Source organism: Pseudophryne corroboree, chromosome 1, assembly GCF_028390025.1.
Source record: "Pseudophryne corroboree isolate aPseCor3 chromosome 1, aPseCor3.hap2, whole genome shotgun sequence".
In the NCBI taxonomy this organism is placed as follows: Eukaryota; Metazoa; Chordata; class Amphibia; order Anura; family Myobatrachidae; genus Pseudophryne; species Pseudophryne corroboree.
In genome coordinates this window covers 404342855-404365112 of record NC_086444.1, presented here as the reverse complement: position 1 = coordinate 404365112, position 22258 = coordinate 404342855, and positions in this window count along the sequence as shown.

Below are 22258 nucleotides of genomic sequence, written 5' to 3'. Positions count from 1 at the left end.
TGCCGTAATGTGTAAAAAGGTGGACTCTGTTTGCCGTAATGTGTAAAAAGGGGGCTCTGCCTGTCATAATGTGTAAAAAGGTGTACTCTGCCGTAATGTGTAAAAAAAAGGTGGCTTCTGTCTGCCGTAATGTGTAAAAATGGGACTCTGCCTGTCGTAATGTGTAAATAGGGGACGCTGTCTGCCGTAATGTGTAAAAGATGGACTCTGCCTATCGTAATGGGTAAAAAGGGGGACTCTGTTTGCCGTAATGTGTAAAAAGGGACGTTGTCTGCCGTAATGTGTAAAAAGGGGAATGTGTCCGCTTTAATGTGTAAAGAGGTGGACGCTGTCTGCCGTAATGTGTAAAAACAGGATTTTAATACATACCGGTAAATCCTTTTCTCCTAGTCCGTAGATGATGCTGGGGACCACTTCATGACCATGGGGTATAGACGGTTCCGCATGAGCCATGGGCACTCTTATGACTTTTCAATGGGTGTGAACTGGCTCCTCCCTCTATGCCCCTCCTCCAGACCTCAGTTATAGGAACTGTGCCCAGGGAGACGAACATTTCGAGGAAAGGATTTACTTTAAAACTAATGGTGAGATACATACCAGCTCACACCACAACCATGCCGCACACATGGCCATCAACACAACACACGCCAACAGGCATGAACCAATTACAGCAACATGCTGAAAACTAATAAAACACAACTTGTGTAATTCTAATAACAAAACTGCAGGTAAAGTACGCACTGGATGGGCGCCCAGCATCCTCTACGGACTAGGAGAAAAGGATTTACCGGTAGGTATTAAAATCCTGTTTTCTCATACGTCCTAGAGGATGCTGGGGTCCACTTCATGACCATGGGGTTTATACCGAAGCTCCAATACGGGCGGGAGAGTGCGGATGACCCTGCAGCACCGATTGACCGAACTTCATCGGCCAAGGTGTCAAACTTGTAGAACTTAGCAAATGTGTTTGACCCTGACCAAGTAGCTGCTTGGCAAAGTTGTAATGCCGAGAACCCCGGGCAGCCGCCCAGGATGAGCCCACCTTCCTAGTAGAATGGGCCTTCACCGACGTAGGTAACGGCAATCCAGCCGTAGAATGTGCATGCTGAATCATCCTTCTGATCCAGCGCGCAATAGTCTGCTTGGAAGCAGGACACCCAATCTTGTTGGGAGCATACAGGACAAACAGAGCCTCTGTTTTCCGTATCCTAGCTGTTCTAGTGACATAAATCTTCAAAGCTCTAACCACATCTAGAGACTTTGACTCAGTGAACTTGTCAGTAACTACTGGCACCACAATAGGTTGGTTTATGTGGAAAGATGAAACCACCTTCGGAAGAAAATGTTGGCGAGTTCTCAACTCTGCCCTATCTTCATGAAAAACCAGGTAAGGGCTCTTGTGAGACAAGGCCCCCAATTCAGACACCCGCCTTGCGGATGCCAATACCAAAAGCATCACCACTTTCCAAGTAAGAAACTTCAACTCTATCTCTTGTAGAGGCTCAAACCAATCCGATTGAAGGAACTGCAACACCACATTAAGGTCCCATGGTGCCACTGGAGGCACAAATGGATGCTGGATGTGCAGAACCCCTTTCACGAAGGTCTGAACCTCTGGAAGATCGGGCAATTGTTTTTGGGAAAAAATTGACAATGCCAAAATCTGTACCTTGATTGACCCTAATCTAAGGCCCGCCTCCACACCAGCCTGCAGAAAATGGAGAAAACGTCCCAACTGAAACTCTTTCGTAGGAGCCTTCTTGGATTCACACCAAGACACATATTTTCTCCAAATACGGTGGTAATGTTTCGACGTTACTCCTTTCCTGGCCTAAATACGTGTGGGAATGACTTCCTTTGGAATACCCTTTTGGGCTAGGATCCGGCGCTCAACAGCTATGCCATCAAACGTAGCCACGGTAAGTCTTGATACATGCACGGCCCCTGCTGCAGCAGGTCCTCGCGAAGAGGAAGAGGCCGAGGATCTTTTATGAGCAACTCCTGAAGATCTGGGTACCAAGCCCTCCTTGGCCAGTCTGGGGCAATGAAGATTGCTCGAACCCTTGTTCTTCTTATGATCCTGAGAACTTTTGGGATCAGCGGAAGTGGAGGGAAGACATACACTGACCGGAATACCCACTGGGTCACTAGCGCATCCACTGCTATTGCTTGAGGGTCTCTCGAACTGGAACAATATTTCTGAAGCTTCTTGTTGCGACGAGATGCCATCATGTCTACTTGAGGAACTCCCCAAAGACTTGTCACCTCTGCGAAGACTTCTTGGTGGAGGCCCCACTCTCCTGGATGGAGATCGTGTCTGCTGAGGAAGTCTGCTTCCCAGTTGTCTACTCCCAGAATGAAAATTGCCGACAGAGCCTTTACATGTCCTTCTGCCCAGAGGAGGATCTTCGTCACCTCTGTCATTGCCGCTCTGTTTTTCGTTCCGCCTTGACGGTTTATGTACGCGACTGCTGTTACATTGTCCGACTGGATCCGCACGGGTTGATCTTGAAGAAGATGTACCGCTTGTTGAAGGCCTTTGTAAATGGCTCTCAATTCCAGCACGTTTATGTGAAGGCAGGCTTCCTGACTTGACCATTTTCCTTGGAAGCTTTCCCCTTGAGTGACAGCTCCCCAGCCTCGGAGACTTGCATCCGTGGTTACCAGGACCCAGTCCTGAATCCTGAACCTGCATACCTCTAGTAGGTGCGAGCTGTGTAGCCACCACAGGAGTGAGATCCTGGCTTTTGACGACAGGACTATCTTTCGGTGCATGTGTAGGTGGGATCCCGACCACTTGTCCAACAGTTCCCACTGGAATACTCTGGCATGGAACCTGCCAAACTGTATGGCCTCGTAGGCCACCACCTTTTTCCCCAACAAACGAATGCACTGATGGATCGACACACTTGTTGGCTTCAATATCTGTTGTACCATTTTCTGGATTTCCAGAGCCTTTTCCACCGGAAGAAAAACTCTCTGGACTTCTGTGTCCAGGATCATCCCGAGAAAAGGCAATCTTGTCATTGGGGCCAACTGTGACTTTGGATAATTTATGATCCAACTGTGTTGTTGGAGTATAGACATGGAGAGTGTGATGTTCTGTAGCAACTGCTCCCTGGATCTCGCCTTTATCAGGAGATCATCTAGATAAGGAATTATTTTGACTCCTTTTTGACGCAGGCGAACCATCATCTCTGCCATCCCCTTGGTGAATACCCTCGGCGCCGTGGAGAGACCGATAGGCAACGTCTGGAATTGGTAATGGCAATACTGAACCGCGAATCTCAGATAAGCCTGGTGAGGAGGATAAATGGGAACATGCAGGTAAGCATCCTTTATGTCTGCTGACACCATGTAATCCCCCTCCTCCAGACTGGAAATCACTGCCCTCAGTGATTCCATTTTGAACTTGAATCGTTTCAAGTAGAGATTCAGATTTTTTAGGTTTAGGATCGGTGTGACCGAGCCGTCCGGCTTCGGAACTACAAAAAGGCTTGAATAAACCCCCCCCCCCTTGTTGTGACAAAGGTACCAGGACTATGACCTGATCCTGACATAATTTTTGGATTGCCGCTGTTACTGCTTCTCTTTCTGGAAGAGAAGCTAGCAAGGTCGATTTGAAAAGTCGGCATGGGGGAACGTCTTGAAACTCCAGCTTGTACCCCTGGGACACTATTTGAAACACCCAGGGATCCAGGCCAGACAGAATCCAGACTTGGCTGAACAGTTTGAGATGTGCCCCCACCCAAGCGGCCTCCCGCAAGGGAGCCCCAGCGTCATGCTGAAGATTTGGCAGAAGTAGGGGTAGACTTATGCTCCTGGAAACCTGAAGCCGCTGTGGACTTCTTTCCCTTTCCCCTTCCCCTACTTGCAAAGAAGGGGGAACCTCTCGCTTTTTTGTATTTATTGGGCCGAAAGGACTGCATGTGAGAGTGATATGTCTTTTTTACTGGTGCAGGCGCAGAGGGCAAAAATGTCGACTTACCTGCGGTAGCCGCCGAGACTAATGCATCCAGTCCATCACCAAATAAGGCCTCACCTTTATATGGGAGAGCCTCCATATTTCTTTTGGAATCTGCATCTGCGTTCCACTGGCGAATCCACAATGCCCTTCGAGCCGATACTGCCATGGTAGCGGCTTGTGAACTCAAGAGTCCAATATTTTTCATCGCTTCTAGCATGTATGCGGCAGCGTCTTTGATATTCCCTAACTTAAGGAGTATCTCATCTTTATCAATCGTGTCAATTTCTGATGACACGCTGTCTGACCATTTTTCAATAGCGCGACTCACCCATGCGCAAGCAATTGTGGGCCTGAGCAGCGTACCATTGGCAACATAAATGGATTTTAATGTAGTTTCCAATTTCCGGTCAGCCGCCTCCTTTAGTGAAGCCGTGCCAGGTGCAGGGAAAATTACCTTCTTTGTCAACCTGGACAGTGCACTGTCTAACACAGGGGGTGACTCCCATTTTTTCCTGTCCTCTACCGGGAAAGGTTAAGCCATTTGAATTCTCTTGGGAATACGAAATTTATTTTCGGGATTCACCCACATCCCTTCAAAGAGAGTATTAAACTCGTGTGAAGGAGGGAAAGTGACCTTAGATTTATTTTCTTTATAGAAATAAGCCTTCTCCTGAGGTACAGTAGTGGCTTCCGTTACTTCCAGAACTTCCTTTATAGCTACAATCATATATTGTATATTTTTTGCCAATTTATGATCTATTTCCCTAGAGTCACTATCGTCGACACAGGAGTCATTGTCCGTGTCGGTATCAGTATTCACAATATTCGCAAATGGTCTCTTATGTGACCCAGAGGGGTCGCCTGCAGATGGAAGAACAGAACCCTGAAAAATCACATCTTCCACAGATTTTCTCCAGCATTCAGCATGAGATTCAGACTTATCTAATCTCCTATTGATATGATGCATACTATCACGTATTTCTTTCACCCATGCAGGCTCTTGGTGTGCCGGCAGTGCCACCACATTACAAGTCTGTGTCCTTAAAATGGCTTCCTCCGGGGAAGAACTCCCTGCCTCTGACATTTCTTACACACGTGCACAACACACACACAGACACACTGGGACTTATAGGGGGACTGACCCACAGTAAAATCTGTCAGAGGGACACAGTTTAGGAGCAGCCAGTTCACAACCCCAGCGCCAGTATCTAATGCCTGTGAACACAGAATGCCCACTGACATGCAGCGCTTTTTACACAGTAAAACACACTTGTAAAGCACCAAATTCGCTTGTGCCCCCCCCCCTCCTGTTTTGCACCCTGATACTTGTAGTCAGAAGTGAAGGAGGACAAGCGATGTCTCTACAACCTGAGGAGAGAGAGAAAATGGCGCTGAGCAGTGTGCTGGCTGCCTGAGGAAGAAGCTCCACCCCCGCAATGGCGAGTTTTTACCTCAGAGATTTTGCATAATATTTATACTGGCGGGGGCAGGGCTGTGCCTGGGCATCTTATGCCCCCTATTTGCCAGTGTAAATAGGTATTTTTGCTGCCCAGGGCGCCCCCCCCCCCCCCCCGCACCCTGCAGTGCCTGTGTGTGTGGGCAGCAATGGCGCGCTGCGCTCCCGCCAGCCGTGCGGTACCTCAGCCGTCACTTTACTTGATAGAAGATCTGTCTTCTTCTACTCACCTGTCTTCTGACTTCTGGATCTGTGAGGGGGGTGACGGCGTGCTGTGGGAGTGAGCATCTAGACACAGCTAGCGTTCAGTACCTTAATGGTGTCCTGTCAGCCAGAAGCAGAGCCATGAAACTCTTCAGGAAGTTGGTTCCTACTTCTGCCCCCTCAGTCCCATGAAGCAGGGAGACTGTTGCCAGCAGTTCTCCCTGAAAATAAAAAACCTAACATGAGTCTTTCAGAGAAACTCTGTAGAGCTCCCCTAGAGTGCATCCAGTCTGCCTGGGCACATTTCTAAAACTGAGGTCTTGAGGAGAGTCATAGAGGGAGGAGCCAGTTCACACCCATTGAAAAGTCTTAAGAGTGCCCATGGCTCCTGCGGAACCGTCTATACCCCATGGTCATGAAGTGGACCCCAGCATCATCTAGGACGTATGAGAAAAGGGGAATCTGTCCGCCATAATGTGTAAAGAGGTGGACCCTGTCTGCCGTAATGTGTATAAAGGGGACTCTGTCTGTCGTAATGTGTAAAAGGGGGATCTGTCCACCATAATGTGTAAAAAGGGGAATCTGTCTGCCGTAATGTGTAAAAAGGGGGCTCTACCTGGTGTAGTGGCGCTAGTGTGCAGCGTAATTTGAATAATAGAGACCACTGTGCACCGTAATATGAATTGGTATTATTAATGTGGCCACACCCCTTCCCCATGAAGCCACGCCCCTATATTTTTGACGCTCGCCTATGGCGCGCACTGCCCCTATTTTGCATAAGGGGGTAGGGTGGGTGTGTTTCTTGCACACAGCGCTAAAATGTCTAGTTATGGCACTGGTGATGCACACCCAAAAACCACATCTGACTAACCCTCATTATGATACATATTATAAATTAAGTAAAGTTTTACATCTAATCCCATGCTTGCCGGTGGATTGTGTAGGTGGAATACAAATGAAATCCCAGCTGAGGGGTTGCCGGCTGTTAGTATACCGACAGCGGCATCCCATCAGCCAGAATCCTGAGTGCGCTCGCCACGCTTCTGACCCTATGGCAAGCTTCAGGCCCTGGTGGCGAGCTTTGCTCACCACAGGTTATTTTCCCCCTCGAGTGGTAGTGTGGACCCACCACCCGAGTGGGTATACCGGGCTTTGGTAGGGATTCCGATCGCCAGCATTTCCCTGGCTGCCGGGATTCCGGCGTTGGTATCCTGAATGCCGGGATCCCGACAGCTGGTATATATTATTGTAGGTGTATATATTAAACTGCAACTATATTTGAATTACCCTTAGTTCTGCCAACTCTAGCTCACTCTCTCCCTCAGATTCCTACGGGTGGAATTGCATACAGGTAGTCCAGCACAATCTGGTTTATTAAAAACAAAGGGGCTCATGCAGATTTGGATGTAAGCAGCAAACATTTACTTGCATGCTTGACTTACACACCACAATAGCATAAGGAAACAGCAGAGATATGGCTTTACAGTGTTAATGTTAAAGTTGCAGGAGTTGTCATAGGGTCTGATTCAGACTTGTACGCATATTTGCCTACTTGTGAAGTCTCCTCTTCTGGAGAAGCCCGGGTAGGAGACACTGCTTGCCCTTTGGGTGACAAGACTGGGCTGTCAGTCACTAGGCCCTGCCCCCAAAGTGTTGTGATTCGTGGATCCACGGTTAGGGGGTGGGACTAAATGATGAAAAATTGGCGCCGCAGTTCTATGCATAATCTCAACCTGCCCAATTTACTAGGAAGCAGGTGTGATGCGGGAAACAGGCCACTACTTCGTGAGTGCGATTGACTGCCTGAAAAATTTGGAGTTAGGTCAGTGTGCTTGTACGGTAGCATACTAGTCCGATGGGGAAACTGTATGTGCAGAATCCGTTCTGCCACGCACACAGTACTCCCTAAGCCCCAACCTGATTGACAGGCTGAGGGCATTTGGGGTGAAAAGGGAGCAGTGACCAGGTCCATTAAGTCTGCAGCTGGATCTTGAGAATATTGCTTGCCATGGCCTTATGCTGACTTTGGTTTCCATTTATGTTTTTGGGGATTTTTTGGTGCTGCAACCTAAGTCAGAGTTGCCTACAGTTCACGGTGGAGTCTCCTGCTGCCCTCCAAAGTTAAATGAATTCCCCAGATTTCCCACTGCCCCATGCGGACTGGATGGGGGTGGGGACTGGTGCAGAATAGCAGCCAGGAGGGGGGCAGGGTTTTCTAGCCTTCATGAGGAAGGCGGCACAAGCTGTGCCGTGCACGGAAAAGAGAGGTGTATGTCTTGTTCACACTTGCTTCTCACACACTGTATGGCTGTCAGCATTTGAGTGGGGTCTGTTCCAGAGCCGGCCCTAGGCATAGGCAAACTAGGCAAATGCCTAGGGCATTTGGCATGCCTAGGGGCACAAGCAGCTTCTGCTGATTAAAATGATATGCAGCATGCCTATATTCTGTGTGTGACTGTGGCTGTATCTGCATATGAAATGCTACATTACAGTGTATTCTTGGAAATCACTGTAATGTAGCATTTCGTATGCAGATACAGCCAAAGTGTATGTTTATAAGGACATTAATAATGTATCTCATATGTGTAAGGGGCATTACTGTGTGGTATTATGTGTAGAAAGGCATTACTAATGTGTGGCATTTTGTGTATAAGGTGCTCTACTGTGTGGTGTAACATATAGAAAGGGCACTACTGAGTGGTCTAATGTGAATAAAGAGCAATATGGTGTGTTGTAATGTGAATAAGGGGCACTACTGTGTGATGTAACTTGAATGACAGACACTATCGCATGATAAAATATGAGCAGAGTTGTACTACTGTTGCGTAATTTGAATTGGGGTCACTATTGTGTGGCCATGCCGCTTCCCAGAAAGAACACGCCCCTTTTTGGGCTGTGCACCGAATGTGTGCACTGCTCCTATTTAAAATATAGGGGGTAGGAGCACCAAAAATGAGAACTGCTATGGGTGAGGGGAGATGGTGCTGGGAAAGGGTGCAGGGTCAGAGGTGGAACTAGCAGCGGTGCTAGGGGCACCAGCCAAAATCTTGCCTAGGGCATCATATTTGTTAGGGCCAGCTCTGGTCTGTTCAAACTGAAATCTAAATTGTAGTGTAAAAATAAAGCAGCCAGTATTTACCATGCACAGAGGTCTCCCGGCGTCCGCTCAGGTACCCCCGGGAGGAGCGCTTGAGACACACCTGGGCTCCAAATCAAACTTGCAATGGTGAGCGTGTTATTTCCCGGTCACGTGATTGTATGTGACCTTTAACCCTGAACACATTATTATGTATAAACTATCACATACACAGTTTTAATCTAAGTTTTTCTGTATATGACTTCCTCTGTATCGTTGCCTTTGGAATATGTGTATCCTAAAGTAGTTTTTTAATACCTTATTATGGATGGATAAGCTAATTAATTTATGCGCACCTATTCAGTGTTAGGCAATTAAGGAGGTTTAAATAGACCTTCCTTGATGACTGAGAAACTACTTCTGACGAAGCTAGGTGGCTTTACCTAGGGAAACGCATTAAGAAACATTCACTGCCAGCTATTTGCTCCACTCGTTTATGGATTTTGATATGGACTGAATCAGCTTCCCTGATATTGGATTAACATCAATGTGGGACTCATTATTCAAAACAGCATTGATTGGGAATACCGAGTGTATCGCATGCCAACCACTCCTTTGCTGAGGATATCAAGCGCACTTGGACATACCATCAATACGGGTATAACCAGCTGTAATCCACTAGTACCCCTAAGGGAACATTTGCATTTTGCAGTCCAGGATCTAAAGAGTGGAGACGCTTATTAGCAGTGCATATTCATTTTATGATTCTCAGTATTTTAGTAACATGTATTGTGTTTAACACTGTGACCTATTAGGGTTATTTTAAACTATATCGATTATTAATAAATGTTATTCTTTTCCAAATATCCATCCATTTTTTGTTATTAGAGACAACATTTAGTGCGAGTTTCTCTGATTTTATATTTCTATATATTTGGGACTGACAATCCCTTTACTGGCAGCTGTGGAGTCTTTATTTTCTTCCCTTTAGTACTTTAACTTTAACCTGCATCTGCAGAACACACCCGTGAGTGGCAATAGTTACACTTATTGGTGGAGGTAGACATGCCCTTTGGGTGGAACGTGCCGAGCTGCGCATGGCGTAATGCACTACCAGATGTAGTTTTACTGAAACTTGTTTTCAAAAGCAGGCAAATATAACTTAAGTTTCCGTGCAAGTTCCTTGGACAAACGAAAATCTAATGCTAAATTCTAATTGCCTAATGCAGGCTCTACTACTGTAACTCCAGTCCCCAAGTACGTCTAACAGTGCATGTTTTCCAGATCTCCTAATTGGTGCACTAGTTTATACATTACTGGCTGTCACATTTTAAAAGATCCACAGGTGATGCTAATTATTTCACTTGCGATACTGAGGAAATCAGTAAAACATGCACTGTTAGCATCCCTGAGAACTGGAATTTGGAAGCGCTGGTCTAATGGATTCATTCCCTTTTCTATTGGTCCTGACAAGGTCATTTTGGGAACCAGTCTTCTATGTCTTCTATAAACTTTGTGCGATATTCCAGAGAGTTTAACTTTCTGACATCTGAGGCTTCAGAATTTACTGCTCAACCTCTTCCTGTTCTTATTACTGAACATATTTCCTGCAAACTAAAAACTGACATTTGTTTTCCCTGTCAATGAAGGCATATTCATTGCATACAGCAATTCAATCACTAGATGGCTGACCTCTAACCTCTGTCTTCCTACTTCTCATCCGCAGTACAGCCTAAGAGTAACAGCGCCAAGTTTAGCCTGTTTCTGGCTACTCAGCCAAATGTTACTGAAGGCAAAATCTTAGAAAAATAGGGAAATAAAACATAAACAACTATTTATACTGAAACTGTCACCATGCTCTTTTTACTTTTAAACTATATATATATAATATTACATTTAAGTAGACTATTTGTTTCCGTATTCTGTTTTATTTTTGGGGGTTTTTGTACGTTTGAAAGTACCAGTTGTTCATTTGGCTAAATTTAGTTAAACCGGCAAACACGGTTTGCACCTGTCACCATTATATTTTTCCCATTCTGGTTTGTCCTTCAGAAATCATTAAACATCTCTCTGCATGCAATAAATAACAAATTGTATGAGACTTGGCCGCTGTAGTTTATAAATACAATTTGTCCTGATCTCTGTGTATAGGCTGTGTTAATACCATGTGTTATATGTACATTGCATTTATTTAAATTCATTTATTGAGGTCATTTGGACAATCGCTCAGTGTTTATTTAGTATTGAGCAATAAATTTGTTATTTAAGGAGCAACAATTTAACATTGTCATAGTCCAAGACACTAGGGTTAAATAACAACCTTGTGATGCATGTGTTCTATTCTTCCATCACCCAGATCACAAGTATACAGTATGCAGCATTGTCAACAGGATCGAAAATGAGTCTCTCACAGGTGTGAGCAATTAAACATAATCCCCAGTGGCACAGACCTTAACAAGTTTATGCCCTGCCACTAAGATGGAAGCTGTTAACCATAATATAAAGTCAAATTGATATACAGTAGAAGCACTCTGTTTAGAATGGGCTCATATTGCGCAGGAAGACAAATACCTGAAAATAAACTAAAACAATAATTGAAGCATTATAACTTCCTTTTATGTTCACAATCATTTTGAAGATAAAAGAAGGAAATAAGTGGGTGGGCTCTTAGACATCTTTTAAGAATCTTATTTGTTGGTACTGGTATATTTTAAGAACATGTACTGTCACAAAGTGGCAAGAATGACTGAGAATATAGTGAGATTATTTCATGAACAGACCTCAAAGGTGCACAAAAGCAATAAAAATATTTCAGGTGTTTTGTTTCCTTTTCCACTGACGCTAGCAGGTAAAAAGCTATTTGCTGCTTGGTTGCTACAGGTTTACTGCAGTTCTACACCTTTGAGGAGTCATTAATAAATAATTATCAATAAATTATAAATCTCTGTCATATAACGTGAGGACTATCTGAGCTACTACAAAGAATTGTAAAATAATAAAAGTGGGGAGGACGCTAGCACTGGACTATCTTGATTTGTATTATTTCAGTTCCAATTTTTTTAATAAATGATGGAGAAATTATTATTATTATTTTTTTTTTTTAACAAGACCACCTAGAATAATTGTAAAAAAAAAAAAAAAAAAAAAAAACCAGTAAAAGGTGGCAGGTGCTACACTTGCATTTGGGACTCTCAACAGTTGTCAAATTGCTTATTTTTGCTTTTTTGTTATAACATTGATAAAATAATGGAAAGCAAGTGTTTTTCAGCAAATTAATACTCTTGAAAAATGTAGGGTGCATAACAACAATGCCTGTAATTAGTTTTTTGTGTGTCATTTTTGCCACTTTTAAAAATGTGTTATAATAACTCCTGTAACTCCCACCTGCTAGTACAGGTTGAGTATCCCTTATCCAAAATGCTTGGGACCAGAGGTATTTTGGATATCGGATTTTTCCGTATTTTGGAATAATTGCAAACCATAATGAGATATCATGGTGATGGGACCTAAATCTAAGCACAGAATACATCTATGTTTTATATACACCTTATACACACAGCCTGAAGGTAATTTTAGCCAATATTTTTTTACAACTTTGTGCATTAAACAAAGTGTGTGTACATTCACACAACTCATTTATGTTTCATATACACCTTATATACACAGCCTGAAGGTCATTTAATACAATATTTTTAATAACTTTGGGTAATAAACAAAGTTTGTGTACATTGAGCCATCAAAAAACAAAGGTTTCATTATTTCACTCTCACTCAAAAAAGTCCGTATTTCGGAATATTCCGTATTTCGGAATATTTGGATATGGGATACTCAACCTGTATAAAACACCTGTCTCATCAATACAATACCTCAATATACCTGTCCCATGTAATAGAACCCATTATGCTGCTTTTTTGTGGAATATTACCCCAAAAATCTCATGTAATTATTTGCCAAAGTAAGCTAATTGAAAAATTCTTAAGGCTCATACACAAGGTTGAGATTCGGGCTATGCCCGATTCTCACAATGCGACAGGGTCTAGGTCAGCATTGCAAGCACATAATGACTGTGCTTGCGATACTGACTATAGGCCCATACAGACGGTGAGATTCGGGCTATGCCCAATTCTCACTATACGACAAGGGCTAGATCGGTACATAGTCAGTATCGCAAGCACACTCAGTATGTGCTTGCGAAACTGACTACAGTATGTGCGATTTTGGCTAAGTGTCAATTTTCTCTATCTCTTCTACAGAGATAGTCAAAATTGACTTGCCTGCACAGTCTATCTATTCTTGCGATGCCGACCGCGCGGGGCAGCGCATCAGCATCGATTCGGTATCGCAAGGTGACTTTCACCTTGCGATCTGCACTAACTTTTCTTACGATTTTGACTATATAGTCAAAATCGTAAGAAAATATCTCACCGTGTGTACACACCATTAGTGTCTGATTTGTCTGATTAATCATTAAGTGGGAGAGTGAAGGTGTCCCAGGCAGGGCCTGTGCTAGGGTGTTCGGCGCCCCCCCTGCAAACTATAAATTTGCGTCCTCCCATATTTTACAAAGGCACAGCATGCAGCAATAAAGGGTGTGGTCTCACAATAGTACACAAATAGTACAATATTACTCAAATTATGCCACACAGTAGCACCATGTCATTCACATTACCCCGCGCATAGTAGTGCTGTTTATACACATAATGTCCCCTGTAGTAGCGCCACTTATACACATAATAGCCCCTGTAGTAGCGCCGCTTATACACATAAAAGTCCCTGTAGTAGCGCTGCTTATACACATAATAGCCCCTGTATTAGCGCCGCTTATACACATAATAGCCCCTGTATTAGCGCAGCTTATACACATAATAGCTCCTGTATTAGCGCAGCTTATACACATAATAGCCCCTGTAATAGCACCGGTTATACACATAATAGCCTTTGTAGTAGCACCGCTTATACACATAATAGCCCTTGTAGTAACGCCGCTTATACACATAATAGCTCTTGTAGTAACGCAGCTTATACACATAATAGCCCTTGTAGTAGCGCTGCTTATACACATAATAGACTTTGTAGTAGCGCCCCTTATACACATAATAGCCCCTGTAGTAGCGCCACTTATATACGTAATAGCCTCTGTAGTAGCACCGCTTATACACATAATAGCCCCTGTAGTAGCGCCGCTTATACACATATTAGCCCCTGTAGTAGTGCCACTTATACATATAATAACCCATGTAGTAGCGCCGCTTATACACATAATAGCCCCTGTAGTAGCGCTGGTTATACACATAATAGCCTTTGTAGTAGCGCCACTAATACACATAATAGTCTCTGTAGTAGTGCTGGTTATAAACATAATAGCCTTTGTAGTAGTGCCGCTTATACACATAAAAGCCCTTCTAGTAGCGCCGCTTATATACATAATATCTCTTGTAGTAAGGCCGCTTATACACATAATAGCCCTTGTAGTAGCGCCGCTTATACACATAATAGCCCCTGTAGTAGCGCCACTTATATATGTAATAGCCTCTGTAGTAGCACCGCTTATACACATTATAGCCCCTGTAGTAGCACCACTTATATACATAATAGCCCTTGTAGTAGCGCAGCTTATACACATATTAGCCCCTGTAGTAGTGCCACTTATACATATAATAACCCCTGTAGTAGCGCCGCTTATACACATAATAGCCCCTGTAGTAGCGCTGGTTATACACATAATAGCCTTTGTAGTAGCGCCACTAATACACATAATAGCCTCTGCAGCAGTGTTGGTTATAAACATAATAGCCTTTGTAGTAGTGCCGCTTATACACATAATAGCCCTTCTAGTAGCGCCGCTTATATACATAATATTTCTTGTAGTAAGGCCGCTTATACACATAATAACCCTTGTAGTAGCGCCGCTTATACACATAATAGCCCCTGTGTAGCGCCACTTATATACATAATAGCCGCTGTAGTAGCAACGCTTACACACATAATAGCCCCTGTAGTAGTGCCGCTTATACACATAATATCCCCTGTAGTAGCGCCATTTATACACATAATAGCCCCTGTAGTAGCGGCGCTTATACACATAATAGCCCCTGTAGTAGCGCCGCTTATACAGATAAAAGCCCCTGAAGTAGCACCATTTATACACATAATAGCCCCTGTAGTAGCGCCGCTTATACACATAATAGCCCCTGTAGTAGCTCCGCTTTTACACATTATAGCCCCTGTAGTAGCGCCCCTTACACATAATAGCCCTTGTAGTAGCGCCGCTTATACACATAATAGCCCCTGTAGTAGCGCCGCTTATGCACATAATAGCTCTTGTAGTAGCGCTGGTTATACACATAATAGCCCCTGTAGTAGCATTGTTTATACACATAATAGCCCCTGTAGTAACGCTGCTTATACACATAATAGCCCTTGTAGTAGCGCCACTTATACACAGAATAGCCCTTCTAGTAGCGCTGCTTATACACATAATAGCCCTTGTAGTAGCGCCGGTTATACACATAATAGCCCCTGTAGTAGTGTTACTTATACACATAATAGCCCTTGTAGTAATGCCACTTATACACACAATAGCCCTTGTAGTAGCACCATTTATACACATAATAGCCTCTATGGTAGCGCTGGTTATACACATAATATCCCCTCTAGTAGCGCCACAAAAAACACATAATAGCCCCTGTAGTAGCACTGGTTACATATAATGCCCTCAGAAGTGCCATTTATACAAATTATGCCCCCCTCACACACATACACATATATACACATACAAACATGTAGATACACACACATACTGTAGATACACACACATACAGTACAGTACATAGACATAGCTACACACACACTTTCTCACTCACTCTCCCTCAACATACCATCTGGCTGGCCGGATCTGTAGCAGTTTCTGTCCTCCTCTGCAGCCTGGTTCTGTGTAGCTCCACCCCTCAGCGCTGTGCAGCTCTGCCCCTCAGCACTGTGTAGCTCTGCCCCCTTTTCGGCCAGGACACGGAAATTGTAGGGGGATAGGGGGAAGCTTTAAGCGACCGGTGCCACTGCCTGTCAAACGGTGTGACGGTATTGGGCCCAGGCACATCACAGGGATGTAGAGCAGGGAGAGCGACTCTCCAGCCTGGTGCCTACCTGTTTTACATCCCTTTGCTGAGTGGGTAGTGCCGGGCCTGGTCCCAGGGATTCTGAAACAAGTCCCAAGATTTTTATGTTAAAATAGGGGTTTTGCCAAACTTTTCAGCTGCTCGAGGCTGCAAGAAAAACCTGCGTTAAATCCAATGCAGCTTAATTTGTGTGGCTAATTGAAAATGTAAAAAAATTAGCCACGTTAATTTGCATTTAGCTGTGTTAACCCCTGTAAATGCGTTATCTCGGCTAAATGAATTCCCCCAAAGTCTTCAATTTTTGGAAATATGTGTGTAGGTTAATGATGTGACAGTGTTTCTGATGCCCTGAGACAGAGAACACCCTGGACACTTAAACAGTGGGGTGGTTTTATTGATAGTAAAATGGGTATAGCCATACTCACTGTTATCTACAATGGTTAATTGAGCAATAAATTGCAGGTCTCTCTGGAGCTAAGTTGAAGACTTGTGTCTCCCACTGTGGTGCTCTAACTCAGTTACAAGATGGCGCTGCTCATGTGAAGTAGTAGCCTCAGCAGCCATCTTGGTACAGGAAATAAAGCCTCCCTGGAGGAGCAATATGGAGTCTGCACAGTATAGCTATCCTTCTTTAACAAAACGTTAGTTAAAAGAGTGCACCTACTATAAGCTGCTGTTTCTTTCTTTGTTTCAAGAACTGTAAAATGTCAGAATCACTAAAATACATACGTTAACTATCATTATGCCAAAAGTATTTACTGGAAGGAAAAGCTAATTGATAACTGATGCTATTATGGAATTAACAGACAAAGGCTTATGAGTCAAGTAATTTCTCATTCATACTAAAATAAATACACTTGTAAAGTGAACTGGTATGTTTAATGATTTTTTTCTTATTCTTTTCTTTCAGGTATTGCATGAGACAGTACAGTAGTACGTCTTTTTACTTTACCTTCAAACAAAGGCACAGTGGTTCTCAGTGTTTTTTGGTGAGATCTTGGGTTCAAATCTGATGAGACCACTTGCTGAATAGAGTTGTATGCGGTGCCATTGCTTATATAGGTTTCCTTTGGATGCTCCTGTTTCCTCCCATTGCCCAAAAACATTTTGGTAGCTAAAATGACTTTAGTCTAGATTGGCTTGGCTGTTTTATAGAGAATTTTCAACATTACAAAAGCCATCAATGAAAAATATGTCTGATTAAATTGCTATTTGCTTTAGTTACTGATGCCATGACGTGTCAACTGATTTGGCTACAATTTACCTGCCATTACGGTGGCACTTTTGCCAGGAAAAAAATTGATTATGAGAAAGGTACTGTAGCTGTATTGCTTAAATCAAGAATACATTCTTAAGCCTCTAATCTGTAAATAGAAAGTACTGCATAAACATCACTTTTGTTCCTTGCATACATTCACAGCATTCTTGAATGATGGTGATGATTATAATGATGATGATGACGATGAGGTGTTAAATAGTAAAAATCCAGGGCCGGCGCCACTGGAGGGTGCCGCTACATCTGTTATACTGAAAAATAAAGGAGACATCCTTCTTTCACACTGTGTTAGCCAGTGGCGGCTGCAGGTCTAACCAGCCACAGCCAGGGCTGTCACTCAGTCACCTCACCAGTGCTCAGCACTGGTCACTGTCAGTGCTTGTTCTTCTCACTGCCGCGCCTGCATCTGTCCATGCAGCCTTCCAGCGCTGACGTTTGCTGTTTACAAATGTGGACGGCTGCCCCCTGGCCTGTTCTCCCTTGCCCATAAATCCTCCTTTTCCTTTACAGAAATTAGCAGGGCTGCTGGACTGGCTGGGGCAGATGGAGAACTTAAAACTCCATTAATAAAAAAAATGCTGAAGAAAGCCAGTGTGGGGATGCACACAGGTGGAGGGATGTGCACTTATAGGTGCTCATAGGGGCAGAGTGAATGCTGAGACTGAGAGGCCAGGAATCTGTCATTTGCATGCTGCAGTGACAGCTGTCAATGCTTCACAACTTTCTGGAGTGGGCAACCAGCAGTGAAGGGGTTGCAGCTGCAGGGAAGAGACTTTTGGATCTCAGACAGCATCTGCTACCTAGGGACACATCTCTGTACTATAACATTAGCAATAGTTCATTATTTGTGCATTGCTTTAACACAGAAATACACTACAGCCAGGTAAATACCTTGCTGCCTTCATCTACTCTGACTGAGTATCTCTCTCTTCCATCTCCTCCCTTTTCTTCTCTCCCGTCTCCCCCTATTTCTCCCCTCTTTCCTGTATTCCCCTATTCCTCCTCTCTCTCTCTCTCTCTTCTGTCTCCCCCTATTGTTAATGTCTCCCCCTATTCCTCCTCTCTCTCAACTGTCTTCCCTATTTCTCCTCTCACCAGTGGATACAGCATGCAAAGTGTCGGCCTAAGAAGTAGGAGGAGTCAGGAATAGTAAGGAGAGGAGGCTATGCCAGATGCTAATGCTCCTCTTCTGCTATCGCAACATGCTGAGAAATACTCCTCTCCACATAATGCACTGCATTTTAATAATAATATTAGGCAGGTTTCTTTCCTGATTGGTCACAGAAGGACAGCAGATAGCAGTAATAATCATATTTATAGAAAGCCAATACAGAAGTATAGAGAATATATGCATTTTAAATCCTGCCGTAAGGTAATTAGATTGCTGCCTATTCATCAAGTACTGCCCTTTAGCAGCTGTGGATATTTATTAACATTGCTCTGGTGTGGAGACAGCTTATCCAAAGATCAACGTTTCAGGAAGTGCGACCAGCATCGGCATCCTAAACACTAACTAGTGTCCCTTCAGGTGCGGCAGGGGGTCTGTCGAGTCCTCTGACAAGGGGGCTCTGGTGTCTGACAAGCTATGATGATCCTCTGCAGGGTTCCTGGGGACTCCTGTGTTTGCTGTGCATACTATTTTCCAAACTGCAGCACATTCGCAGGCTGATTACACAGGTGCACAGATTCCAGATTGTAGTAGTGTTGTCAGACCAGTTGGTAACTATTTGTGTGCTTGAGGTTTATTCAAGCTCCTGTGTGCAGTCTATGATAGTTTCTGACATTGCTGCATTCCATGTTTTGTAGCTGATCTCCACTTCACCAACCTAAGTCTCAGTCCAGCCTGCCAGTTACAATGCAAGCCAATCACAGCCCAGCAAGGGGCTTAAAGGAAGTCCAGCTGCAGCATTCTAGGCCTGTGCAACTAGTTACACTGTAGGTGTGACAAGTGAACCAGCATTCATCTCTTCAGTGTCATCTGTATGTGCAGTGTCATCTCTTCAGCCGATAGCCAGTCCGGTCCAGCAGCATCTCTTCAGCCGGTAGCCAGTCTGGTTCAGCTGTATTCCTCAACCGGTAGCCAGTCTGATTCAGCTGTATTCCTAAGCCGGTAGCCAGTCCAGTCCAGCAGCATCTCTCAGCCGGAAGCCAATCTGGTCCAGAAGCATCTCTTCAGCTGGTAGCCAGTCCAGTCCAGCTGTATTCCTCAGCCGGTAGCCAGTCCGGTCCAGCAGCATCTCTTCAACCGGTAGCCAGTCCAGTTCAGCTGTATTCCTCAGCTGGTAGCCAGTCCGGTCCAGCTGTATTCTCCAGCGGTAGCCAGTCTGGTTCAGCTATAGTTGTTCAGCCGGTAGCCAGTTCAGAATATAGCAACTTGGTTCATTACCTGAAATATATACCAATGGCAATTCTCACTGCTACCCAAGTCTCATGCAAAAGAGCTATATACAGCCTCCTGGGTTCTAGCCTAGAGTCGCAGCTGCTGGACACCAGTCATCACCTGAAGCAGGTAACACTGTGCATCAAAACCGTGACACAACTGTCCCCATGATCCCTGTCACTGCTACTTTTGTAACAGTAAAACTTTGCACTCTCTGAGTCTGCCTGAACTGGGGTTCACGTATGAAAAAGAAATTCATCAATGGAATAAAGTAAAAACTCCACTTTTCTCAATTTGGCTAAATATATAGACATCCACTTTAATGATGATAAGCATTACTCCTCGAAATGCATACTGTACGTTACGGTATATGTTAGATACCAGTGTGGCATCCCACACTGGGGTCGGATGTAATGAAATTCAAGATGGCTGGTTGTGCAGTTTCCCGGCCGTACTCTGACTTTTTTAAATTAAAGCGGCAATCATTTACAAGCTTGGTTTTGCCTCATGCAAAGTGGGTGAGGTCTACCCATACATCTTGCAGACCAAGAGCTAATGAGAAAATAGCCCTTAAGCTTAACTAAGCGCTGTGTATGTTGTGATTGATTGTGTGCTAATCTAAGGCAAATATCGAATTAAATAAAAAAATTTAAAAAACAAGACAAATGGAGAAAAAATAGCAAAAAAGAAAAGGAGAAAATGCAACTGGAGGAGAAATTGGGGAGAAAGAAAAGAGCAATTAAGTATAACAACGAGAATAAAAATTAAAATTAAAACTTTTAAAAACAACAGTTAAATGACCAATAATGTTTACAGCTCCTTCTGGGTGCTTTGGAGCTAAAGACACAGCCAGGTGCAAGAAAAAGTTCTGGTCCGCTTGCTGCTTTGCCTGCTGCAGCACGCTGTCCCTATCTTACTCTGTGTTCTCCAGGTGAAGGGGTCCAGTCGCCATTCAGTGTGGTGCGTGCTTTACCGGAAGTTGGTGCATCCGCTTCTAGTGACGTCATATTCCGGCGACGGCATGTCTTGCTTGGTTTAATGCCTGCTCCCACTACAACCCAATGCGTATCGAATCCTGTAGGAGTCTTTATCAAGGATTATCAACAGGATTAAAAACGTGTTGGTAATAAAGACTTTTTCTTTTTCTTGCGGCCCACACAATCTTGACCTTGATTATTTGGCCCAGTTGGGATTTTGAGTTTGACATGCCTGACCTAGAGGCTTGTTAGTGCAGCAAGAAGTGTACAGATATGAGCTGTAACGTGTACAGTATTTGGACAACTTAATAAGATGTGTTGTGATTCTACAATAAAAATACACATTTCCCCCTATACAGGCACGGCAATCTTAAAAGCAGTGCAGGCCCCTGGGCAAAGTGATGCACTAGGGATCCTACCCGTCCTCCAGAGCATGGGGTGGGAGGTGCTATCAGCAGCAGCATTGATGTCCCACGGACAGTAAGGGGTGTTCTATCATCCACTCAGCATGTAGGACCTGGAGCAATAATTTCTAATAATTACTCCTTTACTGCACAGATGGAGGGAGTTTGGATGGGAGGGAGAACACTAAACTGTAGAAGGCGGTATTGGGTTCATTGAAGGGGCCCCGCTACATGACTTCCATGGCGGAAGGGGGTGTTTAATAAGCAGGGGTGGGGTTTATAGTGGAGTGGTCTCTTAATATTCATCTACTGGCCGCATCGAGACTCCAAAGAGGTATGTTTAATTATATGGGTGCAGGGTGTGCGCTGTGGACCCCCTTGGACCCAGGGGCCCATACTCACTACACACCCTGCACCCATTATACAGTACATACACCAAAGATGTAGTATGCTTTTGAAGATTGCAAGGCCTAATATAGATTCTTATTGTGACAAATGTGCAGGGATTGGCTGGACTTTTGTAAGCATATTATCCTACTGTTACACCATGCGCATAGCTATGAAAACCCCCTTTCGAGCTTTGGTTTTGGATCTGGATGATTTTTGAAAAAAACATAAAAACAGCTAAAATCACATAATTTGGGGGGAATTTTGATCCTACGGTATCATTACCCTTTATAACATACATTTCCACTCATTTCCAGTCTATTCTGAACACCTCACATCTCACAATATTGTTTTTATGCCAAAAGGTTGCACCAAGGTAGCTGTATGACTAAGCTAAGCGACACAAGTATGCGGCACAAACACCTATCCCATCTAGGAGTGGCACTGCAGTGTCAGACAGGATGGCAGATGTAAAAAATAGGCCCCAAACAGCACATCATGCAAATAAGTAAATGAGGTACAATGAGGTAGCTGTATGACTAAGCTAAGCGACACAAGTGTGCGGCACAAACACCTGGCCCATCTATGAGTGGCACTGCAGTGGCAGACAGGATGGCAGATTTAAAAAATAGGCCCCAAACAGCACATCATGCAAAGCAGTAAAGGAGGTGCAATGAGGTAGCTGTATGACTAAGCTAAGCGACACAAATGTGCTATACAAACACCTGGCCCATCTAGTTGCAGACAGGATGGCACTTAAAAAAAACTAGGCCCCAAACAGCACATCATGCAAAGAAGAAAAAGAGGTGCAATGAGTAGCTGTATGACTAAGCTAAGCAACACAAGTGTGCGGCACAAATAACATGGAACATGCTGGAATTTGCCCAGATGTAATACAAGTACAATATTGGTGGCACTTATAGGGCAGTACCCCTGGAGTTGTACGGCAGTGTCAAACAGGATGGCACTTTAAAAAACGAGTCCACAAACAGCACATGATACAAGGAAGAAAAAGA